Source organism: Condylura cristata, unplaced genomic scaffold (assembly GCF_000260355.1).
Source record: "Condylura cristata isolate star-nosed mole 26May11 unplaced genomic scaffold, ConCri1.0 scaffold00017, whole genome shotgun sequence".
Lineage (NCBI taxonomy): Eukaryota > Metazoa > Chordata > Mammalia > Eulipotyphla > Talpidae > Condylura > Condylura cristata.
This window is the reverse complement of record NW_004567118.1, coordinates 32852903-32868556: the sequence shown is the minus strand read 5'-3', so window position 1 is coordinate 32868556 and position 15654 is coordinate 32852903. Positions and strand designations below refer to the sequence as shown.

General features: G+C 41.8%; 1 protein-coding gene across 1 annotated transcript in view; it reads left to right on the top strand.

Moving 5' to 3' along the window:
* Positions 1-754: 754 nt before the first annotated feature.
* The window catches only part of PAFAH1B1 (platelet-activating factor acetylhydrolase 1b, regulatory subunit 1 (45kDa)), a 67065-nt gene continuing 52165 nt past the window's right edge, over positions 755-15654 (top strand). Inside the window, exon 1 of the mRNA XM_004684781.2 lies at positions 755-1128. The gene's annotated coding sequence lies outside the window, so the exon portion shown is untranslated. The remainder of the gene's footprint in view (positions 1129-15654) is intronic.

The following is a 15654-nucleotide window of genomic DNA, read 5'->3' as shown; positions in this document are numbered from 1 at the left end:
ACAAACTCCCAAAGCTTCATTGTCATTAATACCATCGTTTAACAAATACACAGGTCTTGCAGGGATAAAGTTTCCAGGCTTTTCTCTGGGCGTCAGTTTGGATGACTTTGAGAGTCTGGGATATTTTTGTGACTAAGGGAAAGAATAGCTGAATCACATCTAAAAGCGAATCCTCCCACTTAAAAATCTATAACAAAAATGAAGACAATTAGGTATTTCATCAGCCTTTTAACCTCAGTAGTTCTTTCCAAATCAACCCAAACTACTCCCTTCCATCCCCCCTCACTCTAAACAGGGAAATAAACCCGAAGGCCGACAGGGGAAAGGGGGGCCATTTCTGGCCCCGAGCCGGTAGGCTCGGCTTTATTCCGGAGCCTGAGGGGCCGGGGCCGGTCCCAGCGGCTCGCAAGAGCGCTGCTCCGTAAGCAAGTGCACAGCAGTGGGTAAACAGACCCGGCGTTCGAGAGGGGAGGAAACAGTCTGACAAGGGTCCAGGAAAAGGGAGCCAAGAGCCTTTCTCCAAGGTTATAAAAGCGTGCGAGCGCGAGGAGGACGGCCTCCCGCGGAAATTCGCCGGCTGGTCCCTTGGTACCGCGGAGCCGCACTGGCAGCTAGCCCGCTAAGCGGAAGGCAGCTCGGCGCCCGGCCGGCTCAGGCGGCGCATGCGCCGCAGCCCCTCCTCCGCTCTCGGCCCCCTCCCTTCCCTCTTCCCGGCGGGTCTGGGGCGGCGGCGGCGGCGCGGTGACGTCAGGGCGTTGGGGCAGCTCCTGTGACAGACGGAGCTGGAGCGGCGGGGCGGCGGCGGAGTCCGGCGGCGGAGGTAGCTAGTGAGCGAGCGAACGAGCAGCGACCCCCAGGTCTAGGGAGCAAGAAAGAGGAGGGGAGCGCTCAGGCGCGAGCAAGAGAAACCGCGAGCGCCGGCTTGGGCTCGAGCCCCGGAACGACTGAGGAGCCCGCCCGCTCCCCTCCCCTCCCCCTCCCCGGGCCCGGGCCCAGCGCGCCATCCTCCCCCTCCCTCCTTCCCTCCCTCCCTCCTTCCTCCCTTCCCTCACCCTCTTCCCCTCCCCCGCCGGTGGATGGGAGTGAAGGACGGAAGAGGCCCTGCGGAGGCGGCGGTGCAGCGCTCCGGTAAGGCGACAAGGGTCTTCGCCCTCCCTTATGTTTTCTCCACCGCGCTCGGGCGGCGGCGGGCCAGGCCCGGCGGCCTGACGATGTGGCTGCGCCGGTCCCCTCCCTCCCCTTCTCCCCTCCCCCTGCCGCCGCCGCCTCCTCCTTCTTCTTCTCTCCTCGCTCTCAAAATGGCGGCCGCGACGGCCGTTGAGTGAGAGACACGGGAGGAGGGGGGGACAGGCTGGGGAGGGCGCTGCCTTCGCTTTCCTCCGCCCGGCTCCGGTTCGGTGGGTGCCAGGGACGCTGCGACTCCACCCGCGGCTCTGCCTGGGACGGGATCGCCCTCCTCCTTCGGTGACTTAGCAAGAAAAGTATTCTTGGGTAGAAAGGGCGTGGAGAGCAGGTCGCGCTCTGATCTTGGGGAAAGGGTACGGCCCTCCTCTTTCTAGTCGGGGAACGCGAGCTCCGCAGTCCCCACCCGCTGTTGGCAGCTTGAGCCCGGGCTCAGCTCCGCATTGCCTCGGCACCCACCTGTCCCTAGCATGGGGTTGACCCGAGGAGGATGGCCCACCTCTGTCTTGGCCCCAGTCTCTACACCCAGCACGGGGGAGCGGCCCTACCCACCGACCCATCTGCAGCATCCTCCCACCAAACCAGGCCGAATTTTTCTTCTCTGCCCACCGGCTTCTCCAACGGGAGTTGCCTTTTGACGTTGTTAACACTGAGCGTCGAGGCCCACAACCATCCCCTTTCATCTAGTCATTCCAGTCCTTTAGGAAACGCAGTGTTTTTAGCCTCCCAGGTGAGAAAATGCGTTTGAGGTGGTGGACAAATTCTAACCCTACCTCCTCTCTAACACTAAACGTAGGAGTAGAGAGAAAGAGCAGGTTTCTATAGCTGCGATGAGAGAGCAAGGTGTCTTGGCTTTATTATTCTACCTTTCTCAAATGACTTAGCAAAACTCCTTGAGAGGAGAGTAGGACATTTTCTTTTGGGGCTTGGGTTCAATTTATATCAATTCTTTTGATTAAGAAATTGTGCTTTTGAAGAGAAGAACCAGATTTGTGGTCTCCTCAATGGGCGATGTCATGCCAAGGTCTCCCCCTCCCCCTTTCCTTAAGAGGCAGTCGGGAGAGAATAAAGATTTTACTGTTATTCTGACCTCTGTTTTAAGACACAATCCTTGGAATTCATAGCGTTTTAAACACTAAACAAAAAATTTGTGCCTTTCTATGTGATTCTGTTTTTTGGTGGGAGGTGGGATGTTTTGTGTGAATTTAATTTGGAGGCTAGGGTGGAGGAGACAGTGTTTAGGCCTTTCATACCAGTGATAATGACATTCCTGCCTTTTGCCACCGTGTATTTGCTGCTTTCTTCTCCATCCTCCTCCTTTTCTTCCTCTTTTTCATCTTCTGTCTGTCTATCTCTCCCTCTGCAGCAGGGCTTGGGTGCTGCAGGCTCCAGTCTCAATCAGGAAAATTTCCTGTTTGGGCATGTTTGTAGTGAACATTTGTAAAAAGGTTTTACTTAAAAAAAATTCTGCTTTGGTTCTGAGAAAGGTTAAAAAAATCTTTCATGGATATCTTTGACACAGTCTTACAAAAATAATTGGCAGTTGCAAATGGCAGTTTTTTTTTTAAAGCAGAAGAGTAATCTGTGTTTAGGATGTTTTATTCTCTCAGGTTCTATATTATAAATGATCATTGTTTGGATTGTTCAGAAGGACACAATCTCTTCAAATATGAGCTTCCCCCTTCCTCTGTAAGAGGATCCCAATTTTCCACAAAATTATTTCTGTATATATTGGTTTTCATAGAGCTAGCCTTTTTTTTTTTTGGTAACCTGCTCCCCCCACCTCTTTTTTTAAAAATGGGCCAATATTTTTTGAATGCTGTGAACAGCCATTGAACAGAGGAGACTGGGTGGAGTACGAGAGCAGAAGCTGTGAAATGCTCGATTGCCTTTTCTTGGCATTTTTCTTATGTTTTGTAAGATTATTTGATGCTAACTGCTGCTGCAACAAAGACATTCCCCTGTAGTAAATCTTAAAATCTCATATTTTTAGTTTCTACCCTTTTTGCAAGGTGAAGGTATTGAATGATGTGGGTTAAAAGCAGTGCTCCTGTTTATGAGAGATACATTGTCGATCTATATGTTTATGTACATACATCTGTACACACCTATGTTGAATATGGGCTTTTTTGTTTTAGTCAAGTGAAAACGAATGCCTGAAATACAGTAGTAGAAATAGTGCCAAAATATAATAACTGCGGGTGTTGTTTTAGTTTGCATTAAAACAGTAAATGTGATTTTTAAATTAAAAACATCAAAGTGGAGTAAAAAAGACTGAGCTATTTAGTATTAAAGACTCTATGTAGATTCTTTCTCTTGTATTGTCCCTCCAAAAAAGGGGCCTTATTGTAAGAAACTACCATAAGAGAGTGTAGGTCATGTTAATTTTTTGTATCAAGCATTTGTCAAAAGAATGTCAAAATCATGTGAATGTGATTTTTGATGAACTTTATGATTGTCAGTATATGATATATTTTTACACTTTTTTTTTCAAAGTGTGATAGAAACTAGAAGGTTATGGGTAAGCCCTGAGTAAGGTTAGGAATGATAATTTACTGTTAGGTGTCTAACATCTCCTTTCCTAGTATTTGTAGCTGCAAGAGCACACTAAGAGTTGTGACTTTTCATATTATTAATTGATCAGGAACATAAAACTCACTCTTTCTTAGTCGAGAGAGCTTTAGTTCCAAACTTCTGTGTGTGTTTGATACACATGGCAGACTTTTGGCTTAATTTGGGGATTACTTTTTAAAATTCTTAATAATGATGCTATATATTAAAGTTTTAATGAGATTGGGATGCATTTTGTTGTAGTAAAATTACTTTTTCCAGATAAAGTAATGGTAACATATGAGATCTGGAGCTTTTTCTGGAAGAGAAGAACCAGTTATGTTAATGATTTTTGGTTTTGTACCTAGAATAGCCATGTTTCACTGGCTGTATTTTACTTATTCACTGCAATGTTTCCTTCATATTTACACGTAATATATATTTATATATATATATAATTGCTATACAACAGGTAGGACTATAGACTAGATGTTATATACCTTTATATGTCATTTTAAGTATCCAGGAGAAAACAGGACCTTTTGTTTACATGTGGTTCAGGTCACTGACAAGTTGTCATCTTGATAAACAAGCTAAAGAAATTGTCACCATTAGTATGGAGTGTCCTAAAAAATAAAACCAAAGCAAAATATTAGGGCAGAGTGAACTTAACAATTCTTCCCATTGCTTTCTAAAGCGGTGAGTCATGCACTCTTGCCAAAGGGTTTTTTGAGACTCATTTGGTTTTAAACCCACTAGGCCATGTCTGCTGTGATTCTGAGAGTCTTTTACTTGCTTCTCAGTCTTTATTGTGAAACTAATTCATTATGTCAGGTAATTTGTTTTCATGTAGTTTGGAAAGAAAGAGTTAAGTTTGAAGTGAAAATTCTTTGCACTGTTTTGTCTTCTACAATTAAAAAAAAGTTCTATTTAAAATAAAACAATAGTGGCATGTAATACAAGTTATAAAAAGAAAAAGCATACCTATGGTTTTCTTTACGATGCTTAGGTGAAAAGTGAATCGTGTTTGCAGAAGGCCAAATATTTTAATAAATTTGTACTTCCCAAAAAAGATGTGTTACATAAGCCTGATAGTTAACTGCAGTGAAGATTTTTGGAATGTTGTAGCTTTGTTGCTCATTTATTATGACCCTTTGGCTAGTCATTTAAGTGGGACCTTAGTTTAGCCTCTGCTGTATGCATTATTTTTTAACCTTGCTATGACATCTATAGATTTTAACTGATATTTGTGAAATGCTTTATACTTACTAGATATGGGCATCATAAATGCTTATTTTGATTTATTGTTTTCTCTTTAAAAGATGGTGGCTGGTTGAAACTTAATCCATTAAGGATTGATCTGTGCATTTGTCAAGGATACTTCTGAAAAACTACTCTTTGAAGTTACTGTCATAAACATTTCCCTAGTACTTTCTAAGTGTATTTTGAATGTGGTACTTCATTGTTCTGTGAGATCTTTTTGAGGCAAATGGGTATTTTATGGGATGAGAAAAATAAAATCCAAAGTATTTTCCCCCAAAGGTCACAAGCTTGTAACGAAAATGAGGTGCAGATATTATAGTCACTGGAGCACGTAGGTATTCCCTTGTATGATCAAGCAAGCATTCTTTTTTTTTTTTTTTTAACAAATTGTATTCTTTTTATAACTATTGTTTGTTAGGTTTATTTATTTATTTTTTATTTGTGCATACAGAACTGGGGTACAAGCCAGAGGCTCAGGGGCGGTGAGAGGCTTCACCAGAGACAGTGGGGAACAGAACAGGCAGATCGACGAAGTACACTGCTGAGGGGAGCAGTGGGCGGGTCAGGAGAGGTCTGCCATGCCATGTGGTCACTTCTGGGACAGGCGGGAATCGAACTCATGTGGAAGCGGCTTTAGATTCTCAGTGCTGTGCTTTAACCCGCTGTGCCACCAGGGAGGGCCTGTTAGGTTTATTTTTAATTGTAAAAATTATTGGCATTACCTGCATCATTTAAATTGATTAAAAAAAGATTTGCTTATGCATACAGAACTGGGGTGCAGGCCAGAGGTGCGGAGTGGTGAGAGGCTTCACCAGAGACAGAGTGGGAGCAGAACAGGCAGATTGACAAGTACACTGCGGAGGGGAACAGAAGGTGAGACAGGAGAGGTCTGCGGGGCCATGTGGGTCACCTCTGGGACTAGGGATCCAACTCACACTAAAGGGGCTGCAGCTCATTTGCAGTGCTGTGCGTTAGTTAGCCCATTGTGCCACCAGAGAGGGCCCTGAAATGATGTTTATTAACACATAGTCTTGTGTTATTTTGCTTGCATAAGACACTTGAGTTGGGACTCCAGAAAGTGTCTAATTCTGCCTTACAGTAGTATTAATAAGTAATTAAATGCTTGCATATTTAATTAAATGCAGGGTTATGTGAAAGGAAATGTGCTATCCTACAGTTTTTGGTAATCGTTAACTTTGATTGACCTGAGGAATTAAGTGTTTATTCTTCATTACAGATTATTTTATGCTATCCTAAGGAAATGGGTTACACCTCTGACATAGTTGTATCAGGTTCATAAAGTTTCAGCTATAAGAAATTAATTAAATTATATTTGTATTTTGTAATTATGTGCTCTTTTCATTTTGATTATCTGTTCTTTGAGCTCTTTCATGTTGATGAGAATTATTGACTAAGGGGTCCTTCCCTGGTGGTGCAATGGGTTAAAGCGCAGCAGCACTGCAAAGCTATCCACAGCCAACTTTGGCAGAAGTTGGATGGCAGCCAGGAAGGTGACCCCACATGGTGTGGCAGACCTCTCCTGTTGCGCCCACTGCTCCGTCAGCAGTGTATTTCGCCGATGTTGATCTGCTCCCCACTCTGTCTCTGGTGAATCCTCTCAGCGCTCCTGCACCTCTGGCCTGTATGTATCCCAGTTCTGTATGCATAAATAAATTAATCTTTTAAAAAAATTATTGACTAAGATTATTAAATGTTTCGGAGTGATGGTCTAGGTAACAGTAAAGTTAAGAATCTGGAAAATTTTTAAGAATTTAATTTTTGAAAGCTTTGTATACAGTTTTGTTAAGATTTTGCACCTGGGCCCTTCATCCCTGGTGGTCCAAAGGGTCAAAGCATGAGATGTGAAGCTGTCTGTAGCCACTGCAGTACAAGTTCAATCCCTGGCTAGAGAAGTGACCCACCCCCCCAGAGGTGACCCACCTGGCAAAGCAGACCTCCCCTAGCCCACCGGATGTGCCCCGCTGCAGTGTATTTTGGTTGGTCCATCTGTTCTGTTCCCCACTCTGTCTCTCACACCCTCCCCCCCAACACCTCTGGCCTGTCCCCCAGTTCTTGTATGCATAAAAGGATCCAGATGGTATTTTCTTTTGCTTGCGATTTACTTATTTATGCGTACAGAACTGGGGGACAGGCTAGAGGTGTGGGGGATCATAGATTTCACCAGAAACAGTGGAGAACAGAGCAGGCAGATTGCTGAAGTATACTACTGAGGGGAGCAGCAGGTGAGACAGGAGAGGTCTGCCAGGCCATGTGGGTCACCTCCCTGGTAGAGATTGGTGATTGAACTTGTGCAGAAGCAGCTTCACCCAGCTTCACAGTTTGACGCTTTAACCTGTTGTGCCATCAGGAAGGGGCCAAATGGTTGGATCTTTAATAATAATAATAATAAAAAATAGAAAATATTTTGCACCTGGTTGGTTAATCCACTTTTGATCTATGGCAAAAACAGAAGGACATGTTTCATGATACTAGTGTGTTGTATGCATGAGGCATGTTATGTTCATTCCTCTTTTTTGTTGTGAATTATTTTTATAATACAATAGCTTATTTTTATATCATTTTGTGCCTTTTTCCATCTCAGTTGTAATCCCTGTGAGCTTCCTATCACATCACCCATGTGTCATCACCATTGTCCAGTGCACTCCCCCCTCAACCCATTTTTGATCCCATTCCCCATTTTGATTCCACTCTACCCTGAGAAAATGTCTCTGGTATATAGTTGTTAATTATTACTATTTTCTCCCCTAGTCCTTTATATTCCTGCTATGAGTGAAACCATCCGATATTTTTCCTTTTTTTTCTGGCTTACTTCACTAAACATGATCCCTTCCAGCTCCATCCATGTTGCTGCAAAAGGCATGTGTTTATCTTTTTTGATTGCTGAGTAATATTCCATCGTGTATATGTGTACCACATCCTTTTAATCCCTTCATCTACTTTTGGGCCTTTGGGTTGATTCCATGTCTTTCCTATTGTGAATGAAGCAGCAATAAACATGGGGGTGCAGGTGTGTTTTAGAATCAGTGTTATTGTGTCTTTTGGGTAGATACCTAGAAGTGGGATTGCTGGGTCATATGGAAGCTCCATGGTTAGCAGTTTGAGAAACTTCCAGACAGTTTTCCATAATAGTTGTACTAGTTTGCATTCCCACCAGCAGTGCAGGAGAGTTCTTTTTTCTCCACATCCTCACCATTTGTTGTTGCTAGTTGTTTTAAGATGTGCCATTCTCACTGGGGTGAGGTGGTATCTCATTGTGGTTTTAAATTGCATCTCCCTCATTCATCTTTATATTATCAAAAGCATAATGAATGCAGAAAAAGGGAAAGTAAAGAAAAGGGGTCAGTTTTATTGAGGTTTTTTGTAAAGCATTTTTTAAGGATGGGAAAAACTTATACTTTTAATATTAGAGAAAGTTAAATAAAACTGTTAACCAAAACATAGGTGAATATTTATACTCTGATTTGGACTCTACAATTTGCCAGCTGTGCCTTGAGCAAAAACCTCATATTGTAGATGGATGATTTTTGACTGTATTTAACTCGTGGAGTGTTTTACTAATATTGAGTGATGAAAGCCTATAAATACTTCAATACATGCTTTTTATTGTTAGACTTTTGAAAGAAAGGATTTAACATATTTTAAACATTTAAATAATCATTATTAACATTTTCAAATAGCTTTTGTAGTTTTAAGTGCATTTCTTTTTTTTTTTTTTTAAGGTTTACTTATTCATACAGAACTGGAGTACAGGCTAGAGATCTAGAGATGTGGAAGGTGAGAGGATTCAACAGGAACAAAGTGGGGTGCAGATCTACGAAGTACACTGCTGAGGGGAGCAGCGGGGGTGCCAGGAGAGGTCTGCCTTCCCATGTGGATCTCCTCCGGGGCAGGCAGGGATTGAACTCATGCAGAAGTGGCCTAAGCTTCTCAATGCAGTGCTTTAACCCACTGCGCCACCAGGGAGGGCCTTAAGTGCATTTCTTACGAATTGCTATTGGGGAGTCATTCTTTACCCTTTGGGGAAATTAGTTTATCTGAAACTAGTGATGGCTTCAACATTTCATTGTGAATGCCAAATTGAAACATTCAGTTTTTTAGAAAAGGTTTATTTATGCCTGTAAGAGCTGGGGTGCAGGCCAAAGGTCGTGGGGGTAGGGGGTGAGAGGAATCACCAGAGACTTGAGTGGGGCACAAAAATGGCAGATTGACTGAAATACACTGCTGAGGGGAGCAACAGAGGACTAGAGAGGTCTGCTGCACCAGGTGTGGTCAGCTTCCTGTCTGGGGATGGAACCCATGCTGCAGTGGCTTCATAGTGCTGCTGCTTAACCTGTTGTGCCACCAGGGAGCCCCAGAAATTTTTTTTTTTTTGACTTAAATTTCTATTGCTAGTTAGCGTTTTATCTAAAATTCAAGTCCAATTTGCGTACTTATTTTTAATTAGAAAATGTACTTTTAAACATTGTTAAATAGTCCCACATTTTACCTCCATATGTGTGTTTTTAAGTGAACTTTTGATCTTGGATTAATTTTGATTTATAGACAAGTTTTAAAGATGATGTATATACCCTGCATTCAGTTTCCCCTTTGATAACATCTTCTGCATCTGTAAGATTGATATTTATTTTTCTTGCTATTTGCTATTCATACACTTCAGACTTTAGTTTGATTTTATAGTTTTTGTTTCAGAGTTAATTCAAGGTAGCATATTGCATTTGGTTGTCATGTTTCACCATCTCCTTTGGTCTATGACAACTTCTTAGTCTGTAATAGTACTAGTTCTGTGAAATGCCCCCTTAAACTGATGTTTTTTCACTATTAGATTGGTGTTATGGATTTTGGGGGAAAATACCAGAGATGAAGTATGATTTTCATTACATCATATCAGGGGCTACATGATACTCAGTATTGGTGATTTTATTTTATTTATTTATTTTAAAGATTTATTTGTGCATACAGAACTGGGGTACAGGCTAGTGAGATGATTCACCAGAGACAGAGTGGGGAGCAGAACAGGCAGATTGATGAAGTACATTGCTGAGAGGAGCAGTGGGTGGGTCAGGAGAGGTCTGCTGCGCCATGTGGGTCGCCTCCTGGGCCGGGGATCGAACTCATGCGGAAGTGGCTTTAGCTTCTTAATGCTGTGCTTTAACCCGTTGTGCCACCAGGTAGGGCCCAATTTATGTTTTTTAACTCAAAACCATTTTATTTAGAATTTTCTTAAAACTGGACGTGATTTATTGTGTGACTGATCATTGAAATCCTTAAGGTGAACTGGATGCTGCAACAGCTGCCCTTTTGAGTTTAGGTGTTAATCCATTTTAGAATCCAAGCCTGAACCTGTAGTATGCAATTTTAGGGTGCTTCATTTGCTCAGTCTTAGTGATGTTTCATCTTCTGCTTTGACACTGCAGTTACCTTCTACGTGGCAGGGTAGCCAAATTTAGTACAGGTTGAATTTGGAAGGTAGAGTGAGGAAGGCTGCACAATACGTGGGTGTTAATGAGATGATTATGTGTTCCCATAGTCCTCTTGCTCTGTATTAGTGACCAAAGAGACCAAAAGAAAATCTAGAATTTTAAGTAATAATGACTTAAGGGACTCCCAGATTTTCAAAAAAAAATATTTAGAAGTAATTTGGAGAATGAAGATAAAACATTTGAAGAAGCTATATTCATATGAATTTTATATTCTAGTAATTACTCTTAAATTCATTTTGGGGCTTATTTAAAGACTCCTGGGGTCTGAGAAGCAAAGCAGATGAGGCATCTTACCATCTTACTCATTTTACTTTTTTTTTTTTTTTAAAGATTTATTTGTTTATGCATGCAGAACTGGGGTACAGGCCAGAGGTGCAGGGGCAGTGAGAGGATTCACCAAATACAGAGTGGGAGCAGAACAGGCAGATGGACAAAATACACTGCTGAGGGGAGCAGCGGGCAGGTCAGGAGAGGTCTGCTGTGCCATGTGGGTCACCTCCAGAGCCGGGGATCAAACTCATGCGGAAGTGGCTTTAGCTTCTTAATGCTGTCCTTTAACCCACTGCCACCAGGGAATTCCCTCATTTTACTTTTTAAAGATTTTATTTGTGTACACAAAAACTGGGTTATAGGCCAGAGGTGTGTGTGACAGAGGATTCACCTGAGGCAGAGTGGGGAACAGAACAGGCAGATTGAAATACATTGCTGAAGGGAGCAGCGGGGGAGACAGGTTTCTGTGCCATGTGGGTCACCTCCCTTGCAAGGAACCAAAGTGCTGCACTTTAACCTGTTGAGCCACCAGGGAAAGCCCTGATTGATTTTACTCTTATTTTAAAAATAGAACTGGTAGATCCAGGTCCTGAAAGATACTTACTTTATAGTGAAGAGAATTTGTAATTTGAGAGAAGATAATTTTGAGAATTACAATTAAGATAATTTTGAGAATTGCAGCTTTTGTAGTAGTTTTTATATATTGTGCTTCCATTGTAACACTTGTATAGAAAAGTTGCTTTGAATTTCTAACTTAAAAATTATTTAGGCCCTCCCTGGTGGTGCATTGAGTTAAAGCACAGCATTATGAAGCTGTCTGCAGCCACTGCAGCACGAGTTCGATCCCTGGCCAGACAGGAGACCCACATGCACTGCAGACCTTTCCTGACTCACTTGCTGCTCCCCTCACTATAATTCAGTACATCTGCCTGTTATGCTCCCTATTTAGTCTCTTGTGAAATGTCTCACCCCCTCTGGCCTGTATCCCAGTTCTTACATGTGTAAATAAATAAATCTTCTTAAAAAATTTGTTACCCAACACCATTTTATGTTTTTATCTTCTAAATTTTCTATCCAGCAAACATTATTTAGATATATATCAAATATTGGGAATACAAATTGTCTTCTGTTGATCTCAAATATCTTAATGTTTATAAACACATACATCATGTAGAGTTAGCATAACAGAACTGTAATCAAAATATATACCTGATGAGGTGAAAGCCCAGAGTCTTCAAGGAAACCTCTCAGTTATGTTGATTGAACATTTTTTAAAAAGGTTTATTTATTTATGCATACAGAACTGGGGTACAGGCCAGAGGTGCAAGGGTTGAGAGTATTCACCATAGACAGAGTGGGAAGCAGAACAGGCTGACTGATGAAATACACTGCTGAGGGGAGCCAGCGGGTGGGCCAGGAGAGGACTGCTGCACCATGTGGGTCACCTTTGGGGCAGGATCGAGCTCATGCTGAAGTGATTTTTAGCTTCTTAGTGCTTTTACCCTCTGTGCCATGGGTTGAACATTTTAAAAGAACTCTTGTAACATTGTGTGGGGCTCCAGGCAGAGGAAGTTATACTTATGTACCCAGTTTCATAAGTATACTTCAATTGGTGAAGGATAGTCTTTGTATTATAGTGCAGTATAGATGAAGTGGTGACTCAGTACAGAGGAGTACATTGCCCTGATCTGCCCTGTAAAGCAGGGTTCTATATCTTGATCAGATGTAGATATTTACATTTTCAGACTCTTAGACTTATGAAATAAAAATTCCATGGAACAGGGTATGCCTGGGATATCTGCATTTTTAAAAGATCGCTAGCTTATTGTTTTTAAGAACAACTGCTTTTGCCCTTGAGGTGACTGACAGTGGGGGGATTTTGTGTTTTATAAGTGACATCATTAAATTTCCCTTTTACAAAGGCAAAGTGAAATGGGGCATCTTATTTGTTTTTCTCTGCTAATATTTGACTGTCTTGTTCTCCCTGTTCCCTCAAGTAAGTTTTAAGTACTGCAGCAGAAAACAATAATTTTGATTGATTTTATTCTTATTTTAAAAATAGAACTGGAAGACTCAAGTCCTAAAAGATACTTATTTTACACTAAGGAAGATTTGTAACTTAAAGGAAGATAATTCTTGAGAATTGCATTTATTGCATTGAAGATGTAACTGCAGTGTTGGAGATAGACCTCTGAAGCAGTGCAAGATTGAAAGAATGGATTTGAGAGCTAGATATTCAGTAGCCAGTTGAATGTATAAAATTCAAAATTAGTAACCAGAAGTGAGAGGAGAGGAAGAATGAAGACAGTGAGGGAGGAATTGTAGTGATTTTTCCTATTGTTTGTTTTGTTTTATGTTGGTTTTGAGTTATGGAGTGGTTGTGGGTCATTGTGAAAAATCAAGAGTTGAGGGAGGACCCAGTTTGGCGACCCAGATTATTTTTGTTATTGTTGTGTATGTTTTAACATGATAATCATTAAGGGGGTATTGGAGAGTTGAGTTCTAAAACGTGGTGTTTTCATGTCTACCAGTGTCATTAATAATGGAAAAGAAATTTTGTTATTGTGTACTAACCTTTTGAGTCATTAAAAATTTCATCCTTTTATCAGAATAAATTCACTGCACTCTCTTATGGAATCTGTGCTGTCATTCTAGAAGTTGCTCCAGACGGGGCTCAGCAGGAAGGAGTAGAATCGTAAGTCAGAATGGGGAGAGGGTAGGCGCACCTTGCATGTGCTCAGTTTTCCAGGCAGCAAAGGAAGGCTTAATTTAAAACAAGACTTGAAAGTGCCTCCTTAGTGGCTCAGAAGGTTAAGTCTCAGCACTATGAAGCTATCAGCATCCACACAGCCAAGTTCAGATGCCCTCCCCAACCCCCAGGGAGCTGACTTGCATGGAGCAGCTCCACTCAGCAGTGTATTTCAGTAGATCCACCTGTTCTGTTCTCCACTCATGTTTCTAGGGAGTCTGTTGCTTGGATCCTGCTGCTTGTTGTAGCAGAAAGTTCTTCCTGTGTGCTGCTTGTCCACAGTAGTAGCTGTGGCTACCTTGACCACCTTTCCAAACAATAAAGAATGCTTATGCTATCATGGATGGAATGACAAGGTTCCTCATACAACCTGTATAAAACCTGACCATTCCTGTAATCTGGGCCTCAGCCTTTTGGACTGATCCCACAGACGGCTCTCCCCGCCCCCTCCGTGTGACAAGTAAATCTCTTTCTCCACCTTTCTAAGTGCCATCTGATTTCTCTGGAAAATTGCCACAATAGTACCATCAGGTTGTATGATTAATAGATGACTCTGCAGGGCGAGTAGTAGAGGATGTTTATTAATCCGTTAAGACCAGAAATAAGTGAAAATCTGTTAATTACTCCATATGAGAGATGAATTATGGAAGTAGTGGTAAAGATACACAGAAGGAAATAATTCAGCAAATACTGAGGTAAACTTACAGATCAGGGTAGTTGGTTGTATACAGAAAAAGGAAGAAAACAGTGAAGGTTGACTCACATAATGTATTGTTTCTAACATTTTAAACGTTCTTTTAAAGTACTTTATTTTTTTTAGATTTATTTTATCTATTTATGCATGCAAAAGCTGGAGTGTAGAGCAGAGGTGCAGGGGTTGAGAGGATTTACCAGAGAGAGTGCGGAGCAGAACAGGCAGATCTATTGAAATAGTCAGCTGAGGGGAAGCAGCTGGTAAAACAGGAGAGGTCTGCTGTGCCTTGTGGGTCAGCTAGTTGGGGATTGGACTTGTGTTGCAGTGGCTGCTAATTGCTTCATAGTGCAGGTTGAAGTTTACCCCCTTGCCATCAGCATGGAAGTCCTCAAAGTACTTTAGTTTTTAGGTGTCTTGTGTGCTGGTGACATTGAGGCTTTGTGTGTTGTGGTACTTCCATACAAGTGAGAACTACTGGCCTGAGTTTTTAATTTTCTAAATTTATAGGTATTTGCTAATTTTCTCAGTAGAGAAGATAAATTTCTCTGTAAGGATATATTACATAGAAAAGTCTCACTTAGTCCAAAGAGCCAGAAAGCTCAAATGATGATGTTATATCTTTATATTGAGGTTTGTGACTATAAAGATAATAGCACCATGTAATAGTAGCACACTTAAAAATCTGCAGATGTCTGAAACATTAAAGATATTAAAATGTTAATTATAGCAATTTCTTTTCATTGTTCATATGTGATAAACTTTGACAAGGGATGTTTCATCACCTATTTATTCAACTTGGATAAATTTTAGCTCCCCTCCTTATTTCTAGGTTTTTCAGAATCTTGAGGATAAATCTTGAATGAGTAATTGGTTGACATGGGATGTCATTTTAGATAGCAGCACTAGCAACATAAAACATGAAAGACTGCTGGACAGTAGTTTGGCAGAAAAGATTTCAGAGTATATTTGGATGTGAGTTACTGATCGAATTTATAAACTATGTTTTGTATACTTTGTAGGTGATTTGAAAATCAATTTGAAGCAAAGGTGAGCGTTATCAGAGTGTATTTAAAATAATTTATGTGGGCCCTCCCTGGTGGCGCAGCGGGTTAAAGCACAGCACTGAGAAGCTAAAGCCATTTCCTCATGAGTTCGATTCCCGCCTGCCCCGGAGGTGACCACATGGCGTGGCAGACCTCTCCTGACCCGCCCGCTGCTCCCCTCAGCAGTGTACGTCGTCGATCTGCCTGTTCTGCTCCCCGCTCTGTCTCTGGTGAATTCTCTCACCCTCCGCGTCTCTGGCCTGTACCCCAGTTCTGTACAAATAAATAAATCTTTAAAAAAAAAAATAATAATTTATGTGGGTGACAGTGAGGAATAGTGATTGGAATTTGGAGATCATTGAGGGGGCTTTTTGTGGGAAAGAATAAGTGCTTGAAATAAGA